Source organism: Oryx dammah, unplaced genomic scaffold (genome assembly GCF_014754425.2).
Source record: "Oryx dammah isolate SB20612 unplaced genomic scaffold, SCBI_Odam_1.1 HiC_scaffold_2, whole genome shotgun sequence".
Classification (NCBI taxonomy): Eukaryota; Metazoa; Chordata; class Mammalia; order Artiodactyla; family Bovidae; genus Oryx; species Oryx dammah.
The window spans coordinates 68,724,398-68,732,256 of NW_024070186.1; positions in this window are offsets into that span (position 1 = coordinate 68,724,398).

Genomic DNA, 7,859 nt, shown 5'->3' on the forward strand with positions numbered 1-7,859 from the left:
TTAATTGGAGGCTAATTACTTTACAATATTGTATTGGTTTTGCCATACATCAACATGAATCCACAACGGGTATACACGTATTCCCCATCCTGAACCCCCGTCCCTCCTCCCTCCCCGTACCATCCCTCTGGGTCGTCCCAGTGCACCAGCCCCAAGCATCCTGTATCATGCACTTAACCTGGACTGGCAATTTGTTTCATATACGATATTATACATGTTTCTATGCCAATTTCCCAAATCATCCCACCCTCTCCCTCTCCCACAGAGTCCAAAAACTGTTTTATACATCTGTGTCTCTTTTGCTGTCTCGCATACAGGGTTATCATTACCACCTTTCTAAATTCCATATATATGTGTTAGTATACTGTATTGGTGTTTTTCTTTCTGCCTTACTTCACTCTGTATAATAGGCTCCAGTTTCATCCACCTCATTAGAACTGATTCAAACGTATTCTTTTTAATGGCTGAGTAATACTCCATTGTGTATATGCACCACGGCTTTCTTATCCATTCATCTGCTGATGGGCATCTAGGTTGCTTCCATGTCCTGGCTATTATAAACAGTGCTGTGATGAACATTGGGGTACACGTCAACACACGTAAGTCTTTCTCTTCCAACATAATTAAGAACTTCAAATAAGTTTAACTTCATTAGTCAATCACCTGCCCCTGTAGTAAGTTATTCCTATTAATGACTTTGCTTTTAAGAAAGTGAAAATTTAAGAAACAAGTTTACATAGGAGTTTGATATTCTGTGAGTGCTAAGTAGCATCAGCCGTGTCAGTCTCTTTGCAACCCTGTGGACTGTAGCAGCCCCCCAGGCTCCTCTGTCCAAGGGATTCTCCAGGCAAGAATACTGGAGTGGGTTGCCATTTCCTTCTCCAGGGGATCTTCATGACTCAGGGATCGAACCCGCATCTCTTTATGTCTCCTGCATTGGCAGGAAATAACAAATATATGTATTTGGGTAACGTCTCTGATACTAGACTAGCACATAGCTCCTAAAACCCTTGTATTATAATTTCCTAAGTGGTTGGGGTGAGAGGAGTCTTTTGCTATACACCATAAGTCACTTTCAACCCCACCTGAATTTATGAGGTGACTCTCAGTGGACTATTAGATAGTTTCAGGATGCAGTGGTTGCCAGAGTAACCAGTCTGCTTACTAGTTAGAAGGTTGGAACTTTCAGCTCCACCCTTACCTCCAAGACAAAGAGAGGGGCTAGAAATTGAGTTAATCACCAAATGGCCAATGATTTAATCAATCATGCCCACATAATGGAACCTCCACCGAAGCCCTAAAAGACAGCATTTAGAGAGCTTTTGGTTTGGTGCATGCATTCTTGTGCCGGAAGGTGGCATACCCTAATTCCTTGGGGAAAGAAGCTCCTGCATCCTTTCCAGACTCACACTATGGTACCTCTTCATCCAGCTGTTCATTTGCATCCTTTATAATATCCTTTACAAAAAAAACCAGTAATACTAGTAAAGTGTTTTCCTTATTCCTATGAGCTATTATAGCAAATGATCAAACCTGAGGAGCAGTGCAGGGGAGCCTCAGATTTGTAGCCAAGTCACAGAGAAGAGTGGTTTATCTGGGGACACCCTACCTGCTTTTCAAGTGAAGGGCTGTTTTATGGGACTAAGTCCTTAACCTCAGTTCAGTTCAGTTCAGTTCAGTCGCTCAGTCGTGTCTGACTCTTTGCAACCCCATGAATCGCAGCACGCCAGGCTTCCCTGTCCATTACCAACTTCCGGAGTTCACTCAAACTCATGTATATCAAGTCGGTGATGCCATCCAGCCATCTCATCCTCTGTCGTCCCCTTCTCCTCCTGCCCCCAATCCCTCCCAGCATCAGAGTCTTCTCCAATGAGTCAACTCTTCGCATGAGGTGGACAAAGTATTGGAGTTTCAGCTTTAGCATCAGTCCTTCCGAAGAACACCCAGGGTTGATCTCCTTCAGAATGGACTGCTTGGATCTCCTTGCAGTCCAAGGCACTCTCAAGAGTCTTCTCCAACACCACAGTTCAAAAGCATCAATTCTTCAGTGCTCAGCTTTCTTTATGGTCCAACCCTCACATCCATACATAACTACTGAAAAAAACCCATAGCTTTGACTAGATGGAGCTTTTTTTGGCAAAATAATATCTCTGCTTTTTAATATGCTATCTAGGTTGGTCATAACTTTCCTTCCAAGGAGTAAGCGTCTTTTAATTTCATGGCTGCAATCACCATCTGCAGTGATTTTGGAGCCCCCCCAAAATAAAATCTGTCACTGTTTCCACTGTTTCCCCATCTATTTGCCATGAAGTGATGAGACCAGATGTCATGATCTTTGTTTTCTGAATGTTGAGTTTTAAGCCAACTTTTTCACTCTCCTCTTTCACTTTCATCAAGAGGCTTTTTAGTTCCTCTTCACTTTCTGCCATAAGGGTGGTGTCATCTGCATATCTGAGGTGATTGATATTTCTGCCTGCAATCTTGATTCCAGCTTGTGCTTCTTCCAGCCCAGTGTTTCTCATGATGTACTCTGCATATATGTTAAACAAGCAGGGTGACAATATACAGCCTTGACATACTCCTTTTCCAATTTGGAACCAGTCTATTGTTCCATGTCTGGTTCTAACTGTTACTTCCTGACCTGCATACAGGTTTCTCAAGAGGCAGGTTAGGTGGTCTGATATTCCCATCTCTTTCAGAATTTTCCACAGTTTATTGTGATCCACACAGTCAAAGGCTTTGGCATAGTCAATAAAGCAGTAGATGTTTTTCTGGAACTCTCTTGCTTTTTCCATGATCCAGACGATGTTGGCAATTTGATCTCTGGTTCCTCTGCCTTTTCTAAAACCAGCTTGAACATCTGGAAGTTCATGGTTCACGTATTGCTGAAGCCTGGCTTGGAGAATTTTGAGCATTCCTTTGCTAGTGTGTGAGATGAGTGCAATTGTGCAGTAGTTTTGAGCATTCTTTGGCATTGCCTTTGGGATTGGAATGAAAACTGACTTTTTCCAGTCCTGTGGCCACTGCTGAGTTTTCCAAAGTTGCTGGCATATTGAGTGCAGCACTTTGACAGCATCATCTTTCAGGATTTGAAATAGCTCAACTGGAATTTCATCACCTCCACTAGCTTTTTTCATAGCGATGCTTTCTAAGGCCCACTTGACTTCACATTCCAGGATGTCTGGCTCTAGGTGAGTGATCACACCATCATGATTATCTTAGTCATGAAGATCGTTTTTGTACAGTTCTGTGTATTCTTGCCACCTCTTCTTAATATCTTCTGCTTCTGTTAGGTCCATACCATTTCTGGCCTTTATCGAGCCCATCTTTGCATGAACTGTTCCCTTGGTATCTCTAATTTTCTTGAAGAGATCTCTAGTCTTTCCCATTCTGTTGTTTTCCTCGATTTCTTTGCATTGATTGCTGAGGAAGTCTTTCTTATCTCTCCTTGTTATTCTTTGGAACTCTGCATTCAGATGCTTCTATCTTTCCTTTTTTTCCTTTGCGTTTCCCTTCTCTTCTTTTCACAGGTATTTGTAAGGCCTCCCCAGACAGCCATTTTGCTTTTTTGCATTTCTTTTCCATGGGGATGGTCTTGATCCCTGTCTCCTGTACAATGTCACGAACCTCCATCCATAGTTCATCAGGCACTCTATCTATCAGATATAGTTAAATCTTTTCCTTAAATCTATTTCTCACTTCTACTATATAATCATAAGGGATTTGATTTAGGTCATATCTGAATGGTCTAGCAGTTTTCCCTACTTTCTTCAATTTAAGTCTGAATTTGGCAATAAGGAGTTCATGACCTTAATTAACCTCAGGGGTCTCTAACTCTGGGTAGTTATTGTCTAATTGAATTAAACTGTAGGACAGCCCCATTGGAGTCCACAAGGAATTGGAGAATTGCTTGATGTGGAAAACCTAAATATTTGGTATCAGAACCGTTGGCAGTAAAAACATAATATCCAAGGCTTTAGGCATTTCTATAGGAAGCCACAAGTCACCTGCCAGGAAAAAGATTTCTCTACCAAGGTACATGTACAGTTTCTTCACTTAGAAATGCCAATTCCTTTTTGAAAATGCTGGCTAAGTATGGGCTCTGTTCTCTCCATAATCTGCCCTTCTGATAAATATTAAAAGCATTCACTTTTACAGTGCAACTTCCCTCTTTCACTATACTCTTTGCCCCATCTTCTAGGACACCTGGAAAGAGGAGGATCCTAGAGCCCATTGTTGTCAGTCAGTTCTCTAGCACACCACACAACACATGAGTGTGGGTTCACATACAGCATCCTGAAAGAGCTGGTAATCTTCAAAGACACAAGTGGGAATGGATAAGTGAAATGTGAAGTGAAGTGAAAGTCGATCAGTCGTGCCCAACTCTTTGCAACTCCATGCATTATACAGTTCATGGAGTTCTCCAGGCTGGAATACTGGAGTGGGTAACCTTTCCCTTCTCCGGCGATCTTCCCAACCCAGGGATTGAACCCAGGTCTCCTGCATTGTGGGTGGATTCTTTACCAGCTGAGCCACAAGGGAAGCCCACAGAATGGATAAGAGGTTCACTAAGTTCACAGAAGCCAGTCAAGTAGCACAAGGGTAATCCTGAGCCGCCGAGTTCAGACATTTACTCAAAACAACACATTCAAAATCACCTCAGAAAAGTGAAGGAGTAGGCAGAAATAACTACAGCTATTTTTCAAAAGTATGATGAGAAGTGAAAAGTGGGGGTGATTATAAAATGGAGAAGTGAGACTTTGTGTCAGTGGTGCTCTTCTGCTGAGTGGGGCTGTCATTTAAGAAGCAGAAGAATTCCAAAAAACATCCACAACACTGTGATGCCTGGAAACTTTTCAAATTCAGCTTTGGATATATCTTAGGGGTCCAGGAGGATCAGCATATCAGGAGGGCTTTAGTTCTGATCAGAAAAAGCACCACAAAAGAGAAAGCAGAGGCTCCCCTGGTGGTCCCATGGTTGAGACTTCATGCTTCCAATGAAGAGTGTGAGTTCCCTCTCTGGTCAGGGAATGAGGATCGCACATGCCGCACAGCATGGCCAACAGATTGTTTTAAAAAGGGAGTGAGAAAGCAGTTAATGCACTGGTGACCAAGGGCTTACAAGGGAAGATGTGAATTCTGTAGATTTTTGGAACATACATTCTTCTGAAGGCAGAAGGACCAATTAAATGACATAGGATCACAGATTCTTGGGAAATGTTTTAGAGACATAGACCCTTGGCCCATTCCCCATGATTCTGTAGCCTTTGACTGAATTTTTTTCTTTGTCCACTGGGATGAAAAGTGAAAGTCACTCAGTCGTATCTGATTCTTTGCAACTCCATGGACTATACAGTCTATGGAATTCTCCAGGCCAGAATACTGGAGTGGGTAACCTTTCCCTTCTCCAGGGGATCTTCCCAAGCCAGGGATTGAACCCAGGTCTCCCACATTGCAAGCGGATTCTTTACCAGCTGAACCACAAGGGAAGCCCATTGAGATGAAGTTTGTCTCCATATAACTCACATTTACTGGGCTTTCCAGGTGGTGCTAGTGGTTAAAAAAAAAAAAAAAAAAAAAACCTGCCTGCCAATGCAGGAGACATAAGAGACGCAGGTTCAATTCTTGGATGGGAAAGATCACTTGAAGTCGGGCATGGCAACTCACTCCAGTATTGTTGCCTGGAGAATCCCATGGACAGTCCATAGCGTTGCAAAGAGTCAGAAACGACTGAAGCAACATAGCATGCACGCAACTCATGTTTACCGGTCCTAGGAGTGGTGAGAATGTCTCTGTGACAGTTCTTGAAAAATGAAGGCAGTTACCAATTTCTCCCCAAGCCTACTCTGGTCCAAGCTAAATACCTACAGTTCCCTTTGAAATTCTGATTACATGGTTTCTAGGGTATCTTAAAACCCTCAGAACTGTGTTTTGACATCAAACTTCAGCTATGCCTCAGAATCACCTGGAATGCTTGTTAAGATGAGAAGCCTGCCAGGCCCACTCTGATCCTATGTTCTGATGTAGCCAGAATATCTAAGATGGGACCTGAATCAGAATGTTTATGTCTCCCTTCCTGATGCAGGTGGCCTGAGACCCAAACTAGAGAAACTATGCTATTATATTCTTGCCACATTAAACTGTGATGTCACAAACTGGACGTGGCATTCCAAACTCCCACCTACTAATTCAAGGTCCAATGAAACCATTACCTTCTCTGATCTGTTAACACAAGCCTATTGCTAAAGCCCGATCTCTTTTGGATAAAATATTTTGTCAGTTCTCTCCTTTGGGAATATAACTACAAGGCACATTAACTTTGATGTCTAAGTGAGTATGTTTTATATGACCTGAACCATAACTGTGAAAGTTGTATTTGGATTTTTATTATGATGATAGCAGATATAATTCAAAAACAATCTTTTAAGTCCTGACCCAGGTCCCACCTAACAGAGAAAATCCTGACAGCCTAGGAATACTCTTACACACTGATCTCTTTTTAGTAGAAACTCCTTTTACCATTATTATAGTCTTTGGAGAATTATTTACTATTTTAAAACATTCATCTTAAGTACCTATTCTTACTTTTGATTGGACACCACCCTGTTAATATTCTTCATAAGTCGCCAAAGTCATAGGGTCTGTGGATAATTAGAAGATCCCCTTATGGGAAAAATGAAGGACAGAACAGACTTCATTTTCAGCTAGAGTGAAATGACTGGAGACACAATGTCCTACCCAGTAGAAAAGTGAAGTGGAAACTACCAACTCCTGGTTTCATGAAGCAATGCCCTAGCCAGACATCTGATATGCCCAATAGGGATGAGGCCTCCTCCTGACCAAGGACAAGTCTCCAAATTAGATTCAGGTGTGACAACAAAAATAGAGGATTCTTTTGTCCCTGATCTAAACAGAGAAACTTTGAAAGAAACTAGTTTGAGACAGACGGATTCAGACACTCCAAAAGAATGCTTATGAAAATAAAACACAAGATACTGATTATCAATATTACAAATAGTTCAGAGAGGTCCCAAGTACCCATCAACCAATTTTCTCCAATGGTAACAATTTTTAGAACCACAGTACAGTATCAAAATCAAGAAATTAACATTGGTACAAGCCACAGACCTTATTCATTTTTTACCTATTTTACATGTGCTCATTTGTACACATTTCTATGTGAGTATACAGTTCTATGTAATTTTATCACATATGTAGATTCATGTAATATCTTATTATGATATATTAGCATAATATTAGGAAAAGGAAATGGCAACACACTCTAGTGTTCTTGCCTGGAGAATCCCAGGGACAGAGAAGCCTGGGGGGCTGCCGTCTATGGGGATGCACAGAATCAGACACAACTGAAGCGACTTAGCAGCAGCAGCATCATATTATGATACTATATAATGCCATAATACATTATCAAGCTTTAAATCTTCTGAACATGGTGATTTTTTTAAATTTTTACTTATTTTTGGAAACACTGGATCTTCGTTGCTGCATGCAGAACAGCAGCTGTTGAGGCAAGCAGGGGCTACTCTCTAATTACAGTGCCCGGGTTTCTCATTCCAGTAGCTTCTCTTGTTGCAGAGCACGGGCCCTAGGGCACTTGGGTTTCAGTAGTTGCAGCGCACGGGCTCAGTAGCTGTGTTGCATGGGCTTAGTTGCCCTGTGACATGTGGGGTCTTCCAGCAAGTCCACTGGCAGGTGGACCCTTAACCACTGAACCACCAGGGACGTCCCCATGAGGATTTATTTTTTAAGCTTCCTTGTTGGTGGTAAAGTTATTGAATTAGTATTGTAATCACGTTCAACCTCACTATTAAAGAAATCTTGTTTAAAATTTCTAAATACTC